The 16,129-nt window shown below is 46.2% G+C and overlaps 1 protein-coding gene across 3 annotated transcripts in view; it reads right to left on the bottom strand.

Annotated features, from left to right (window-relative positions):
- prrg1 (proline rich Gla (G-carboxyglutamic acid) 1) overlaps positions 1-16,129 on the bottom strand; it is a 92,956-nt gene that overhangs the window by 50,510 nt on the left and 26,317 nt on the right. Inside the window, exon 1 of one of the 3 annotated variants that reach the window (XM_086006186.1) lies at positions 10,230-10,355. The exons of 1 other annotated variant lie outside the window; for it this stretch is intronic. The gene's annotated coding sequence lies outside the window, so the exon portion shown is untranslated. Of the gene's footprint in view, positions 1-10,229; positions 10,356-16,129 lie in introns of those variants that run through there. One more of the 3 variants, XM_086006184.1, reaches the window with a different exon arrangement.

The following is a 16,129-nucleotide window of genomic DNA, read 5'->3' as shown; positions in this document are numbered from 1 at the left end:
GGAAGGGTTGAGAAAACTAGTGGTGAGGTACAGTTGGGTGTCGTCAGTGTATGTGTGAAACTTAATGCTATGTCTTCGGATGATGTTGTTGAGGCAGTATGTGGATTAGGAATAGCAGGGGGCCAATAATTGATCAAAAGCAAAATTCTGCAGATGCTGAAAATCTGAACTATAAACAGAATTCTGGAACTACTCAGCAGGTTGTTTCAGGTTTTCTGACCTTTCGTCAGAACTGGCAAATGTTGAGATGTAACAGGTTTTAAGCAAGTACAGAGGCGGCGGCGAAGGAAAGAACAAAAGGGAAGGTCTGCGATAGGGTGGAAGGCAGGAGAGATTAATGACAAGAGGGATGATGGTGCGAGCAAGAGGAGTGGTAATGGGACAAGCAAAGAAACAAAAGTTGGGTCTAGAGGAGTGTAAATGGCAACAGTAGAATCATTACCAGCACCTGCTGTCCGAAAAAAATGGGAGCATTGGTTATGATCTAAAATTGTTGAACTCAGTCCGGAAGGCTATAAAGTGCTTAATCAAAAGATAAGGTGCTGTTCCTCGCGCTTCCGTTGAGCTTCATTAGAACAGTATAGGAGGCCGGGGACAGGGAGGTCAGAGTGGGAGTGGGACAGAGATTTAAAATGGCAAGTGACCAGAAGCTCAGGGTCACGCTTGCAGACTGAACCAAAGTGTTCAGCAAAGCGATCACCCAATCTGTGTTTGGTCTCCCCAGTGTAGGAGACTGCAGCGTGAGCAGTAAATACAGTACACTAAATTGAAAGTAGTACAAGTAAAGCGCTGTTTCACCTGGAAGAAGTGTTTGGGGCCCTGGACGGTGGTGAAAGGGCAGGTGTTGCAACCCCTGCACATGCATGGGAAGGGGAGCAGGTGTTGTGGTTGATTGAGGAGTAGACCAGGGTGTCACGAAGGGAACGGTCCCTTTGGAATCCTGAAAGGGGAGGGGAAGGGAAAACGTGTTTGGTGATGGCAATGTGCTGGAGGCGGCGGAAAATGGTCTGTTGAATGTGGAAGCTGGTGGGGTGGAAGGTGAGGACAAGGGGGAACCCTATCGTGGTTCCAAGAGAGAGGGGGAAGGGGTGAGAGCAGAAGTGCAGAAAATGGGATGGACACGGTCGAGGGCCTGGTCAACCACGTTGGAGAGAAATCCTCGGTTGAGGAAAAGGGAAGACGTGTCGGAAGCACTGGTGTGGAAGGTGGCATCGTCAGAAAAGATACGACAGTGATGGAGAAACAGAGAATGGAATAGAGCAGGGGCTCTCAGCCGGGGGTCCGCAGCCCAAGAAGGTTAAGGAGTCCGCCAAAAATAACCAGAGAATGTGTAGAAAAAGGTAAATTTGTGTGTGGGTTTATTACATGCTGAATTAACATGTTCTCAGGTTACACAATATGTTCTCGCTTTGTGCAAGGTTTAATAGAGGTATTTCAGCAGCAGCAAGATAAATGACAACGAACAGGAAAAATCGTTGTAACGCACACAAATACTAAACATGGATAAACTTTACATTTGACCATCAGCTTCAAAACAACAAATCCCATAGAGTGATGACACAGTTAATCAAGTTCAACTGCAAGGGCTGAAGAACACAGAGGAGGTTGAGGTGCTAGTAAAAAAAAAAAAGCCACCATTAACCTTTCAAAATTAAGGAAATATGAAGACAGTTACTTAAATTTGGGGTTTATTTGTACTGGAAGTGGAGCTATACCTCAACCAGTGTGTAATTTGTGCACAAGTACTAGCCAATGAATCTTTGAAACACTCCAAATTACAGAGACATTTAATTACCAAGTATGACATTTACAAGTACAAGCAACGTTCGTTTTTTTGAGGGAAAGGCTAAAGAACTGGTCAGTACTAAAGCAGCAATGAAATAGACAACTACCGCTGATAAAACATTTGTAGTCTCATCTCACTTTGTGGCTCAGAGAATTGCTACAAACATACCGCAGACGACTGCCGAGAGCGGATAATGCCGAGTGCCGCCGTGTGCCATTGAAATCGTAAGGGAAATATTTGGAGAGCAGAAGGCCAAGGAACTGGAAAAAAATACTAATGTCAAATGACACTGTCAAACGATGGATTGATTTAATGTCAGAAGACATAGTTTTGCAGTGCATTGATCGACTGTGTGACAATGACTGGGTTCATCAAGTTGTATGACAAAAAGACACTCCTAAAATGTCCCATTTAGTCGCCCATGTTTGGCATGTGTGGAATAAGGAAATAAAAAACAAGACTTTTTGTTTTGCAAAGAGTTCAAGATAAGAACAAAGTCAGATAATATTTTCAAGTTGTTTGATGATTGCATGACTTCAGCACAAGTCAGCTGAACAAATTGCATTGGGGTCTGCACTGATGGGGCTGTGGAAATAATCGGCAAGCATTCTGGTGTTGTGCTTAAAAAAAAAAGCCGCTGCACCTATTTGGACACATTTTTATACGGAGAGGCGCTTGCTGCAAAAGATATTGAACCAGGTCTTCACGAGTTCTCAACACTGCGCTAACACTTGTTAATTTTATTAAATCCACAGCAATAAACTCCAGGTGTTTTGCTGCACTTGGTGAGAAAGTGGGTGCAGAGCACAATTCTTTGCTCCTGCATATAGAGGCGAGTTGGCTATCGAGGCAGAATGTTTACCTGTATATTTAATCTTAAGGAAGAGATACGTACTTTCCTAGCTGATAAGAAACCTGAATTTGCAGAGGTGCTGAAAGTTACGGGTGGCTGGCTAGCTAAACTGGGTTACTTTGCAGACATATCGGTGAAATGAATAAGCCGAATAAAACTATGCAAGGTGGGCTTTTGCCCAGCGTGAAGAATTGCCACATTCAAAGGGAAACTGCAAGTCTGGAAAGTTCTCGTTTGTGGGGTGGGGGCTGGGGAGAAACTACAGATACGTTTGAGCTCTTGCATTCAAGAAAGAAACGTCGACTTTGATGTAATCAAACCACAGCTGGTAGCGCATCTTTCTGGTCTACTCAATAAATTTAATACTTATTTTCCAGAACTGACAACAGAACAATCTGCTACAAACCTGTGGGCTACAAAGCCCTTTAGTGAGAATATTGTAGTTAAACTGCCACCCTCTGTCCCATCAAACCTATTAGAAGAGCTCTGACATTTCACCAGACCGTTCCCTCATAACCAAGTGAAATGCCATTGGAGACATTTTGCTGTGAATGCTCCGATGAATACAGCACTGCTTCTTCTGCAGTACTGAAAGTGTTGGTCCCATTTAGTGCAGCCGACTTGAGCAAAAGCTAGATTTTCAGCACTGACATCAATGAAAACAAAGTACCGAGCCACGATGAACATTGACATGCGCGCGTGCTTGTCGACGATACCTCCACGTCTTGACAGAATTGTTGCTCAGCACCAGCAACAAGTTTCACATCAAGTAAAACAAAAAATATATATACGTTTAACTGTATAACTAATTTTTTATACAGAAAAAACACTTGTGTTCTGTTACATGGAACTTTTATAACACAGGAGGGGGGCCTCAGAAGCAAAAGGGTTGGGAACCCCCTTGGAATAGAGTCCTTACAGGAAGCTGGGTGGGAGGATGTGTAATCAACGTTTTTTTTTTAAGTAGATATTGGTTGACAGCCTATCCCCAGAAATGGAGACAGAGAAGTCAAGAAAGGGAAGAAGAGTTGGAGATGGACCATGTGAAGGCAAGGGAGGGGTGGAAATTGGAAGCAAAGTTGATGACATTTTCAAGTTCAGGGCAAGAGCAGGAAGCGACACCAATACAGTCATGAATGTACTGGAAAAAAGGTGTGATGGAAAGGACCTGTGTAGTACCGGAAAAAAGAATATTCCATGTATCCCATGAAAAGACTGGCATAGCTAGAACACATACAGGTTCCCATAGCAACACCTTTGGAGGAAGCGAGTGAAGTCAAAGGAGACACCAAAGGAGCGGCCAATAATAGATCCCTGGGGGACTCCAGGAGGTAACTGTGCGGGAGCAGGGAAGAGTAGGTCCAAGCGAGGACAGCCCCACACCGTTGGGCAATTGAAGGCAGACTTTGGAGGAGAATAGTGTGGTCGACTGTGTCAAAAGTTGCAGAGTGGTCAAGAAGGACGAAGCGGGATAATGCAGCATGGTCACAATCAGAGGATGCAATTTGTGACTTTGATTTTGGCAGTTTCAGGGAAGGAACCTGGAGTGATTCAAACATGGAGTTATGAGAAAGATGGGCACAGATTGGGAAGGCGACAATACTTTCAAGGACTTGAGAGGAAAGAGCGGCTGGAGATGGGGCGGTAGTTTTCAATGACAGAGGGGTTGATGGTGGGTTTTTTTATTTTTATGGGGAGGGTGGTGACTGCAGTTCTGAAATGGAGGGGCACAGTACAGACAAGAGGAAACCATTTATAATGTCAGCTAGCGTGCAGGCCAGGAAGGGAAGTTGGGCGTTCAGCATTTTAGTGGTAATGGGGTCAAGAAAACAGTAGATGGGACTCAGATAAGCTCTAAGAGGGCATAACGGAAGATACGAGAGAAGCTAGAGAAATACACAGGTTCAGGGCTAGAGCGGGAAGCAGAGAAGCAAGTTGAAATAATGGGCTGAATCTTAGTGACAAAGAAGTCCATGAGTTTCTCGCAGTTGTTGGAGGTGAGGGCATAGAGGGTAGGAGAGAGGAGAGGGTTTGTAATGGAGAAAAGTCATAGTCATCGGGAGTAGTGAGCGGTTTTGGCCGAGGAGAGCAAGGCCAGTTAGTTCTCGATGTGGTTCAGCTAGATCTGGCAATGGATAGCTAAGCCAGTTGTGCGACAGATATGTTCAAGTCTGCGCCTGAGGCCCGAGGAAGTAAAAATGGGTCCATATCAGGGGGAACGACCAGGCTGGAAGAGAGTAAAAGGTTTTTCTGGGGATAAAGGCATCAAAAGCAGGTGTGAGGGAATGATTGAACAGATCAACAGTGTAGAAGTTGTGTGGCAAATGGAAAGCTAGTTTGTGGCAGTTGGTCAATTTTAATGGTGGCGTGATAATTGCCCTTTGTATCCCTAGGCTGACACTCCAGTGCAGTTCTGAGGGAGCGCTGAACCGTTGGAGGTGCTGTCTTTCGGATGAGACGCTAAACCAAGGTCCCGTCTGCTCTCTCGGGTGGACGTAAAAGATCCCATGTCACTATTTCGTTGATGGCATTTTCAAGTTCAGGGCAAGAGCAGGGGAGATATCCCCGGTGTCCTGGCCAATGCATATCCCTCAATCAACATCACTAAAACAGATTATCTGGTCATTATCACATTGCCGTTTGTGGGAGCATGCTGTACGCAAATTGGCTGCCGCATTTCCTACATTACAACAGTGACTGCACTTCAAATAGTACTGCATTGGCTGTAAAGCACTTTGGGACGTCCGGTGGTCATCATTGGCGCTCTATAAAGGCAAGTCTTTCTTTTGAGGATGCAACAAGAGGACAAAAGCCAAAACACACCCTTCTCAGAGTCATAGTTCTGGATTATTATTAAGTGATGTCTGGTGGAAGAATGCACACGTGAACACCAGACAAAGTGAGATGTGGTTGCGGTGGCTCCCCACATATACTCCATTCAGGATCACATGTTAAAACTGTATAATTGGGGAAGATAGTAGGGTTGCTGCCACTCAGTAAACCAGACTTAGCCATTACCTATATAAAAAGAGGGGAAATGAAACAACTCAAATTAAACTGTATTAAAATGTTAATGTACACTAATGCCCTTACTCCATAGTGACTAAGGGCATAGAGTACAAAAGCAAGGAAGCTATGATGAACCTTTGTAAAACACAGGTTCGGCCACAACTGGAGTATTGTAACCAATTCTGGGCACCGCACTTTAGGAAGGATGTGAAGGCTTTAGCGAGGGTGTGGAAAAGATTTACAAGAATGGTTCCAGGGATGAGGGACTTCAGTTACGTGGATAGACTGGAGAAGTTGGGGTTGTTCTCCTTAGGGCAGAGAAGGTTGAGAAGAGATTTGATAGGTGTGTTCAAAATCATGAGGGGTCTAGACAGAGTAGAGAGAAACTGTTCCCATTGGCGGAAGGGTGGAGAACCAGAGGACACAGATTTAAGGTGATTAGCAGAAGAACCAAAGGCGACATGAGGAAAAACGTTTTTACGCAGCGAGTGGTTATGATCTGGAATGCACTGCCTGAGGGTGGTGGAGGCAGATTCAATCGTGGCTTTCAAAAGGGAGTTGGATAAGTACCCAAAGGAAAAAAAGTTTGCAGGGCTACAGGGAAAGGGCGGGGGAGTGTGACTAGGACTAGCTGAAGTGCTCTTGCAGACAGCCGGCACGGGCTCGACGGGCCAAATGGCCTCCTTCTGTGCTGTAACCATTCTATGATTCTATGACTAAGGGCAGTAAAATCTCACTTAAAAAAAGGTCAGTATAAATACTGATACATCAAGGAGAAGGGCCATATAATTATCGGCTGCATGTACAAAAAGATTATCTAACAAATTATTGACAGCACAGGAAATTACAATTATACTCGTTATAGAATCATAGTATGTGACAGCACAGGAACAGGCCATTGGCCAAGTCTGTGCTCGTGTTTTTCTCCACAAGAGCCACCTCATCTAAATACGTTCTCCTGTTCGTTCCCTATGCCATTTAATATTCCTCTATTTTCAGACAACTCAAAGGAATTTATGGAGTCTGCTTCAACAATTCATGGCACAGAAGGAGATATTCTAACCACCCCGTGTAACAGAACATAGGAACAGGAGTAGGACATTTAGCCTGAGCCTGTTCCGCCAATGAGATCATAGCTGACCTATGTCTAAACTCCACATACCCACCTTAACCAAAGGTATTAAGGGATATGGGGCTAACAAAAATGTCAATCTCAGATTTAAAATTAATTGACCTAGCATCAACTGCCATTTATGGAAGAACAGTTCCAAACTTCTACCACACTTTGCATGTAGAAGTGTTCCCTTTGCATGTAGAAGTGTTCCCTAACTTCACTCCAGAAAAGGACTGGCTCTAATTTTTAGACTATGCCCCCCAGTCCTAAACACCTCAACCAGCAGAAATAGTTTCTCTCCTGATCAGCTCCCCTCAATATCTTGAAAACTTTGATCAAATCACTCCTTAACCTTCTAAATTCCAGGGAATACAACCCTAATTTGCGTAATTTCTCCTTGTAGTCCAGGTATCATTCTAGTAAATCTACACAGCACTCCCTCCAAGGTCAATATATCCTTCCGAAGGTGGTGCCCAGAACTGCTCACAGTGCTCCAGGTGTGGTCTAATGGTATTTGTACAGCTATTGCACAACTTCTACCCCTCGTGTATTTTAGTCCACTAGATATAAAGGCCAGCATTCCATTAGCCTTTGATTATTTTCTGTACTTGTCCATGACATTTTAATGATCTATGTACAAGGACCCCAAAGGCCTCCACTGTTTCTAGCTTTTCACCATTTAGAAAAGTACCCTGTTCTATCCTTTTTAAGTGGATGACCTCACATTGGCTTATAGGCCTAGTGAAATTTACCACAGTTTTACCCATTCGCTTAATCTATTAATATCTCTGTAATTTTATGCTTCCATCTACACTGCTTACAATGCCACCTATTTTTGTGTCATCTGTAAATGTGGATATGTGGCTATTTATTCCATCATCTAAATAGTTAATAAATACGGTGAATAGTTGAGGCCCCAACACCAACCACTAGTCACATCCTGCCAAGTACCTGACCATTATCACTACTCTGTCTTTTGTAGCTCAGCCAGCCAATTTCCTAACCAGGTCAATAACTTGCCTTCAGTCCATGAGCTTCAACTTTAGCTAACAGTCTCTTATGGAGGGACATTATCAAATGCCTACTGAAAGTCCATATAAATAACATCCCTAATAAAGTGAAGTGTGACCTTTAAGTTATTAAAAATGAAGTGTTTTGAAGAACTCTTTTCCAACAACCCACCTCCACTCTGATTTTTGAGATTATCTTAAACATCTGTCCTCTTGTTGCTATCCTTCCAACCGCTTAAAATAGTTCATCACTGTTAAGGTGCAGTAAGAAAAGCCTAGTTTCTCAAGTCTCTTCACAAGTCGCTCATCCCTGCTAAAATCCTACATAAATCTACACTGTACTACTGCCATGGTTTAGGCATAACTGACCATATAAATAATGCCCCAATATTATAAATCAATTGGTGTATTTACAACATATCACAGCAAGAAAATAAAACATTCAGCATCTGCAGATTTAATCCTCAAATAATATAAAAACACATTCTGCAGTCCAGTGACTCCTTGGCAATATTCTACATTATCGGCGGTATTCCATTAGTACCTTCAAATTCTGTTATCCCTTCCCAAATTCAAGATTTATTTTTTTAAGGATGCGACTGCAGCCAACGACAAAGTAGTTGCGCATGCGTAGTTCGTGATTTTTGTTTGTTCTCACCGGACTTACCACAGATTAGCGAGAAAGGCGAAGGGTGGAAATTTCAGGTATTGTGAGGTCTGTAATGTGACTTGAAGGCGATATTAGGTTGTTGTCAGCTTGAGCGAGTTTTATTGTAACTCTCACGGTGTGTGTTTATCGCCATCGGGTCCTCTGTTGTGGTTTGAACACGCGGCTGGTGAACTAAATGCAGGCGCAGGATGTTAGGATTTAAGTGGCTGGGAAAAGGATCATTGAGAAAAAGAGTACAGACAGCGCGGAGAGAGAGAGAGGCAGAGAGACTGGGGAGGAAAATGAGGGAGGGTGGCGAGGGAATGCGAGGAGAGTGTGGCAGCATTGTGATTAATTCATCCGAATGAACTGCTAAAACTTCCAGTACAATTTAAAACGAGGAAATGTGAATTGAAGGTGATATTAGGATGTTATCAGCTTGAGAGAGTTTTATTGTACTCGCGCCGATTGTGCTTATCGCTCTCAGCTCCTCTGTCTGTTGTGGTGGAAGTTACTTTTTCATATTTGGGATCTGACATTTATGCGCATAATGCTTCTGCACAGCAGTCACTCCGTTTTTAAAAAAAAAAAATGCATCACATTTGCCCAGTTTAAAGAATTAAAATTCAGTGAGAACAAGTATGACACAACGACCAGCTCATGTTCAACTAAAAGTCTCACTACTTTATTACGGATAATTTATCCTTCTAAAATTTGAAATTTATTATACCAGGTATTCTTGCTCAGCAAAACTCCCTTTCTTGGCAACTATTTTATTAGAATCTGTGCAGGCAAAAGTGTTATAATCCTGTAAATCATCACCTTTGACAAAACAGTGGCACACCGTGTTACTACCCACAAAGCCCATTATACATTCCTGATCTGTTTACTACTGGGTAGAGGGGCCAAACATTGGTTAAATACTTCTCCATTGGAGCAGGTAAAACAAACACACAGACTGGTTGATTTAGCCCAGATCTACAGCAGCTGTCTAAAAGAACAAAACTGGCAAAGATCGGAGAAAAGCTTATAAATGAATGCTACGTGGTACAGGGGAATTAGGGAGAAAAATTGTGCGCCTATATAACACATTCCCTGCCTCTTGTCCAAAATCAAAGCAAAATCCAATGGAAAAAACTTGCATTGTACCTTTAATACAGCAAAGTAAACGGTCCCAAGGCACTGCATGGTGGAATGAGGGGGAGGGAGGAGTGAAAAGATTACATCAGTTGTCAGACTTAGACGTAGCAATCCTCATGGTAAAACAGTCTGTACTGAATAACTGCTGCCCCTGCACTATACCCTAACACTACAGCAACACCTTTGGAAGGAGTACACACTCAATACAATAACACCCCAGGATTAGTGCAGATCATCAAACTCCCCATTTACAATAACATCTGTTTTGAATATGCTCTTGGTCGCTGCGCTTTCGGAATACAAAACAGAAACATGCCCAGACACCAATAAAACGGAACCTAGCACTTAACAACATATGCAGCGTCAATGTTTTCGGTAGTGATTAAACTGCCCAGCTGCCTAATCCCAGCTCGAGACAAAGGAGTTTATTACAAAAGAATGTTCTTGCGTTGACTCAACTCACATGATCGACACGGCATTACTCGGCAACAGGACAGACGAAGCAGAGTGAAGGGAACATTAATCACCATCAACTACAATTTATCCCAAGCTGGAGTTTTTCCATATAAACGAAATTAATATTAAATTATCGGCACAGGGACAAAAGCTGGTCGTCCTACGGTCTCTCACAGCGAAATATGCTCCAAAACACACTAAAGAAAACTTACCGCCGGATATTTCTCCTCCCGCTCAGCTCCCACCGCCTTCAAAAGGTCCGATCAGCAACTCTGGCAGCGCATGCGCATGCGCACGCCACAGCCCTCTGCTTTGTCGGAGCACGATCTTTAAATGGACAATATCCACGGACGAGATTCCTTAAAGGAACAGGCTGCACATTTTGTCAATCTCACTTAAATTGTTCCTCTTTTGGTAGCACCAATCAAAAAATAAACAAATAAACTGTAACTAATAGAACTTTAAATAAATGTTATCAAATCAAATCAGAATTTGGTTATTTAAATCAATTATGCACTCCAGTCCCCGCGGTCATGGATCACTTAAATTGTTTGGTTTTTATAAACGTAACTTATTTTGATGTATGCGATGTTGAGAAGCACAACCCCATGTGCTTACAGGAGCGGTTTCTGATCTGTTTCATTCTTTTTTGATTATAGATCTCACTTCTAACATTGGGCACTAAAGACGTTTCATATACATTTTATACATATGATGATGCCATCACATTTCTGAGTATTTCTGCGATTTTTTTTCCAAACTCGGGGATGTCCTTGCTAGGGACCAGAAGACTATACCTTCCTAAGTTTAAAGAGTCATATTTATAGAGTCATAACGGCACAGAAGGAGGCCATTCGGCCCATCAAGTCCGTGCCGGCTCTCTGTAGAGCAATCCAGTCAGTCCCATTCTCCTGCTCTATCCCCGTAGCCCTGCAAGTTTATTTCCCTCCAGTGCCTATCCAGTCTCCCCTTGAAAGCGTTGGGCTGGATTTTGTCAGTGGGCGCAGGCTGGGGTGTGTCGGTGTGGGCGGGCTGGGGCGTGTCGGTGTCGGGGGGCTGGGGTGCGTCGGTGTGGGCGGGATGGGGCGCGTCAGTGTGGGCGGGCTGGGGCGCGTCGGTGTGGGCGGGCTGGGGCGCGTCGGTGTGGGCGGGCTGGGGCGCGTCGGTGTGGGCGGGCTGGGGCGCGTCGGTGTGGGCGGGCTGGGGCGCGTCGGTGTGGGCGGGCTGGGGCGCGTCGGTGTGGGGGGGCTGGGGCGCGTCGGTGTGGGCGGGCTGGGGCGGGTCGGTGTGGGCGGGCTGGGGCGCGTCGGTGTGGGCGGGCTGGGGCGCGTCGGTGTGGGCGGGCTGGGGCGCGTCGGTGTGGGCGGGCTGGGGCGCGTCGGTGTGGGCGGGCTGGGGCGCGTCGGTGTGGGCGGGCTGGGGCGTGTCGGTGTGGGCGGGCTGGGGCGTGTCAGGTGGAAATCGTGTCAGGACCCCGACTCCTAAGTGATGTGTTGAAAAAGTGGGATTTTCCCCTAATTGGGCAATTGATTTCCTGCGTGTGGGAACCACTGGCTCAATAAGTCTTTTCATACAGAAAGTTGCCTCCGATGATGTCATCAATGCTGTTGGATTTAAGGCCTGCAAACAGCCTTGATTCTTCTGGAGACTGCAAAGGCTCTGCAATTTATATGAAGGAGTTGAATTGTGGAAAATGTCAACGATCAAGCAAAAGTGTGCTCCTCGGTTTGATGAGCCCTCCCTCCAAGCTCTGGTGTACGGAGCCAGCTGTAATAAGGAGGTGCTGTTCCCTTCCTCAGGGAGGAAAAAACCACCCCAGTAGACAAAAGCTGTGTGGCTGCAAGTGGCCCAGGTTGTCAACTCCATTTCAATGAGCCGCAGAACCTGGCTGCAATGCAGGAAGAGGTTTCCTGACCTTCTCCGCACCGGAAAAGTGAGTATGACTTTCCCATCACCCGCAATCTGATCCGCATTGCCTCTCCTCACCAGCACTCTGCTTTGCCAACCTCTTCCTCCACATCCCACTTGACACTTACATCCCTGCACCCTTATCCATTCCCTCTCTCTCTATGGTCACATTCACTTAACTATTCGACCATGCAGCCCTCACACTTCCTATCACTGTGATGCCATGACAACAACTTACAACACACAGGGAGGGTCCTTTGTATCCTTCTAAGCATCTATGCTATGCATTCACTACACTCACTCCTTCATTCTCACTCAAACTCCACTTGTGTCCCTCATTGCAGGAAAAGAGAGCCCACAATAAGAGGGAAAGAGCCATGACAGGAGGAGGGCCACCCTCAGTAGCCCAGCTCACCGCCTGGGAGGAGGCGGCCCTGGAAATTGCTGGGATCGAGGAGGATACCCAAGTGGGGGACGGACAGACGGGCACATCACAGCAAGCTGGTGACAGAATAGTTTGGAATCTCTCTCATTGACATTGCATGAGTCACTGATAATGATTCTGATGCTCTAACAGATTGACTTATGATCATCTGCAATATTCAATGTGCATGTAACCTTGGCCTCACATCTCTAACTCTTTCCTTTACTCCCCCACAGGACCATCGAAAGCTCCCATCCCCACTGTCCAGGAGGAAGAGCCTGAGCCTCCAGACTCCTCAGAGGAAGTGGCAACCTCTGAGGGCGCAGCGTCAGCAGAATTCAGCGCACCCAGCACCAGCGCAGACACTCACACCTCAGTGGGACCTTCCAGAGATAGAGTAGTGTTGTCACCTGGTGTATCACAGCTCACAAATGAGCATCAGCAGATGGTGGAGACAGGGATAACAGTGGAGAGTCCTCGTCGGAGGGTGCATGACTCTGCCAGCTTGGCTCCGTTGCATGTCGACCCTGTGCCTCCGGGTCCATCCAGAAGGAGAGCGGTGCTGGAACTCCAGGAACAGGTGCAGGAGTCTCTGGCAGGTTTTGTCTCCAGGGTTGCTGTGAGTGTGGAGCGAATGGAGGAGTCCATCGCGAATATGAGCAGAGCCTTTGTGGAGGCATTGGCGCATGAACGCATCACTGCGGAAAGGATGGCAACCTCCGTGGAAAGGATGTCTACCTCCATGGTAAGGCTGGCTACCGTAGAGGTGAGGATGGCTACGGTAGAGGAGAGGATGGCTACGTCCATGGAGGGGCTTAGTCGCCAGGGTATTGAAAACATGGTCATTGTTCAGAATAGAATGACATCTCTTGAGGAGCGATGGTCAGCTATTGAACAAACAAACCAGACCTTCATGCAAGTCCTCTGGAGTAGGACTCCCAGTGCAGAAACGGGTCCTCATGGCCCCCCTGCAGTGCAGCAAGGTGCTGTCAAGCCACTTGCTAGCTCTGAAGTGGGGCTGACCCATGAGAGGGATGTTGGTGGCAGACAACAAGGAAGTGGGAGCTCCTCTCCAAGCGCTCACACGACCATGCCACTGCAAAGCCCTCGGTTAGAGCCCCACCAGAGTCCTCATCCAACTGAGATGAGCGTCTCAGCCCCTGCTCAGCCGCAGGAGCAGCAGACTGTTGGTGAGCCCGCACAGGTTCGCAACCTCAGAGGACGCCTGCGTCGAGACAGGAACAGCAAGAGGCCTCCACATCTGCTGAAGCCACAGGGGAAGCACCACGTAGAAGCACGCGTAAGAGAAAGATAAAGCACAAGTAGTCACAAGGGTAGTCACTTGGGTGCTGTGTAGTTTTGTTTTTGGACCAGCCATCATTGTGATTGTATTATAAAGTGTTTTGATGGTAAACTGTTGAAGTTGTGGCCTGTGTCATTTAGCAAATGGGACTTTCACATTGAGGGCTTAGGGCGCCTTGCGATTGTCAGAATGGTGGTCAGAGTGATAGGATTCCGTAGGTTCTTCTCCATTGTCGATGCTCTGGTAAGATTGTGCAGGCTAGGCAAATCTGGCTAGGATGAGTGCGTCCCTTGCAACCTGGGCAGCAATGTTGTCGTGCGCTGGCGCCTTCTGGCCTGTGCATCTTCAGGTGGGTGAGCAACAGCTTGCCGCTCCTGTTGATGCTCCTGCTGTTGATGCTGCTGTTGCTCACGATTCTGCTGCTGCCGCGGCTGGTCTTCATCCGAATCTGATATTCAAGAGGAAAGAAATTAAATGGTCGTCATAGTTCTGGTATATGCCTCAGTTGAGGAAGCGCTTAGTCAAGGTGGGGAGAGGGGTTTCCCAGGAGGTCACACTGGAGATGAGTGTCAGGCTCCAAACTTCCACAACACCGAGTATGTCTGCTAAAAGTTCCCCAGATCTGAAACAACAAAGTTCTGCCACCTGCAAATGATCATTGGTGAAAACTCCTTTGTAATGGTGGAGCTGCAGCTGTTAGTAAGCAATCCACTTGTGAAGCCGCCAGCATTACCTGGCGTGTTCCAGAGGAGGCGAGTAGGATGGGCGGAATGTCTAAAAATTGGAAAGGCCTCTCAAAATGGGATTATAGAGGCAATTAAGTGGTTGTTTAGGGCCTTAAGGGCCTATCTCACCTCTTGTAGGCGGGATGGAAAGGGGGTCAGAAAACACGCATTTGGGAAAATTGCTTGGAGGTGGGATTGGGCCCGCCCACCATTTTTGCCGATTTTTAACAACTCGCATGCCTCCAAACCCACCTCCTCAGGGCTGGTAAAATCCAGCCCATTGAGTGTGTCTGCTTCTACCACTTCTGTTGGCAGCGAATTCCAGGTCATCACCACTTGCTGCGTAAAAAAGTTTTTGCTCACGTCCCCCCTGTATCTCTTGCCTAGATCCTTAAATCTGTGTCTCCTAGTCCTTGTACCATCAACTAGTGGGACCAGCCTTTTCCCGTCTAGCCTATCCAAACCCATCATAATCTTGTACACCTCTATCAAATCACCCCTCAACCTCCTTTGCTCTAATGAAAACATAAGAACATAAGAAGTATGAGCAGGAGTGGGCCATACGGCCCCTTGAGCCTGCTCCACCATTCAATAACATCATGGCTGATCATCAACTTCAACTCCACTTTCCCGCCCGATCTCCATATCCCTTGATTCCCCTAGAGTCCAAAAATCTATCTATCTCAGCCTTGAATATACTCAAAGACTCAGCATTCACAGCCCTCTGGGGCAGAGAATTCCAAAGATTCACAACCCTCTGAGTGAAGAAATTCCTCCTCATCTCAGTCTTAAATGGCCTACCCCTTATCCTGAGACTATGCCCCCTGGTTCTAGACACTCCAGCCAGGGGAAACAACCTCTGAGCATCTACCCTGTCAATCCCCCTCAGAATCTTAGTATGTTTCAATGAGTTCACCTCTCATTCTTCTAAACTTCAGAGAGTATAGGCTCATTCTACACAATCTCTCATCATAGGACAGCCCTCTCATCCTAGGAATCAATCTAGTGAACCTTCGTTGCTCCGCCTCCAAGGGATGTATATCCTTCCTTAGATAAGGAGACCAGAACTGTGCACAGTACTCCAGGTGTGGTCTCATCAAGGCCCTGTACAATTGTAGCAAGACTTCCTTACTCTTATACTCCAACCCCTTTGCAATAAAGGCCAACATGCCATTTGCCTTCCTTATTGCACACACTGGGAATCAATTGCCCAATTAGGGCAAAATCGCAATTTTTTCCCGCCCGACAGCGGAGGCGGGATCGGGACCCGCACCCATCCCACCAACAATGGCAAAATCGAGCCCAAAGAGTCTGCAAAGGCATATAGATGCTAGCTTTCTGTGTTTCTTGCACGAGGACACCCAAATCTCTCTGAACACCAACATTTGAAAGTTTCTCACCATTTAAAAAATATTCTGTTTTTCTATTCTTCCTACCAAAGTGAATAACCTCACATTTCCCTACATTATACTCCATCTGCCACCTTACTGCCCACTCACTGAGTCTATCTATATGCCTTTGCAGACTCACTGGGCACGATTTTGCCATTGGTGGTGGGAATGGGTGCGGGTCAGGTGGTTGGCGGGTCCCGATCCCGCCTCCGCTGTCGGGCGGGAAAAAAATTGCGATTTTGCCCTAATTGGGCAATTGATTCCTAGCGTGTGCGAACCCCTGGCCCAATTAGTTTTTTGGGCCTGAAACTCGCTTCCGATGACGTCATTTCTCGAGCTGCATTTAAGGGCTCCAAGCAGC

The sequence above is a fragment of the Somniosus microcephalus genome, chromosome 14 (assembly GCF_052327205.1).
Source record: "Somniosus microcephalus isolate GS21.2 chromosome 14, FLI_Smic_1.0, whole genome shotgun sequence".
Lineage (NCBI taxonomy): Eukaryota > Metazoa > Chordata > Chondrichthyes > Squaliformes > Somniosidae > Somniosus > Somniosus microcephalus.
The sequence above is the reverse complement of the archived record's forward strand: the minus strand, read 5'-3'. Positions and strand labels throughout refer to the sequence as shown.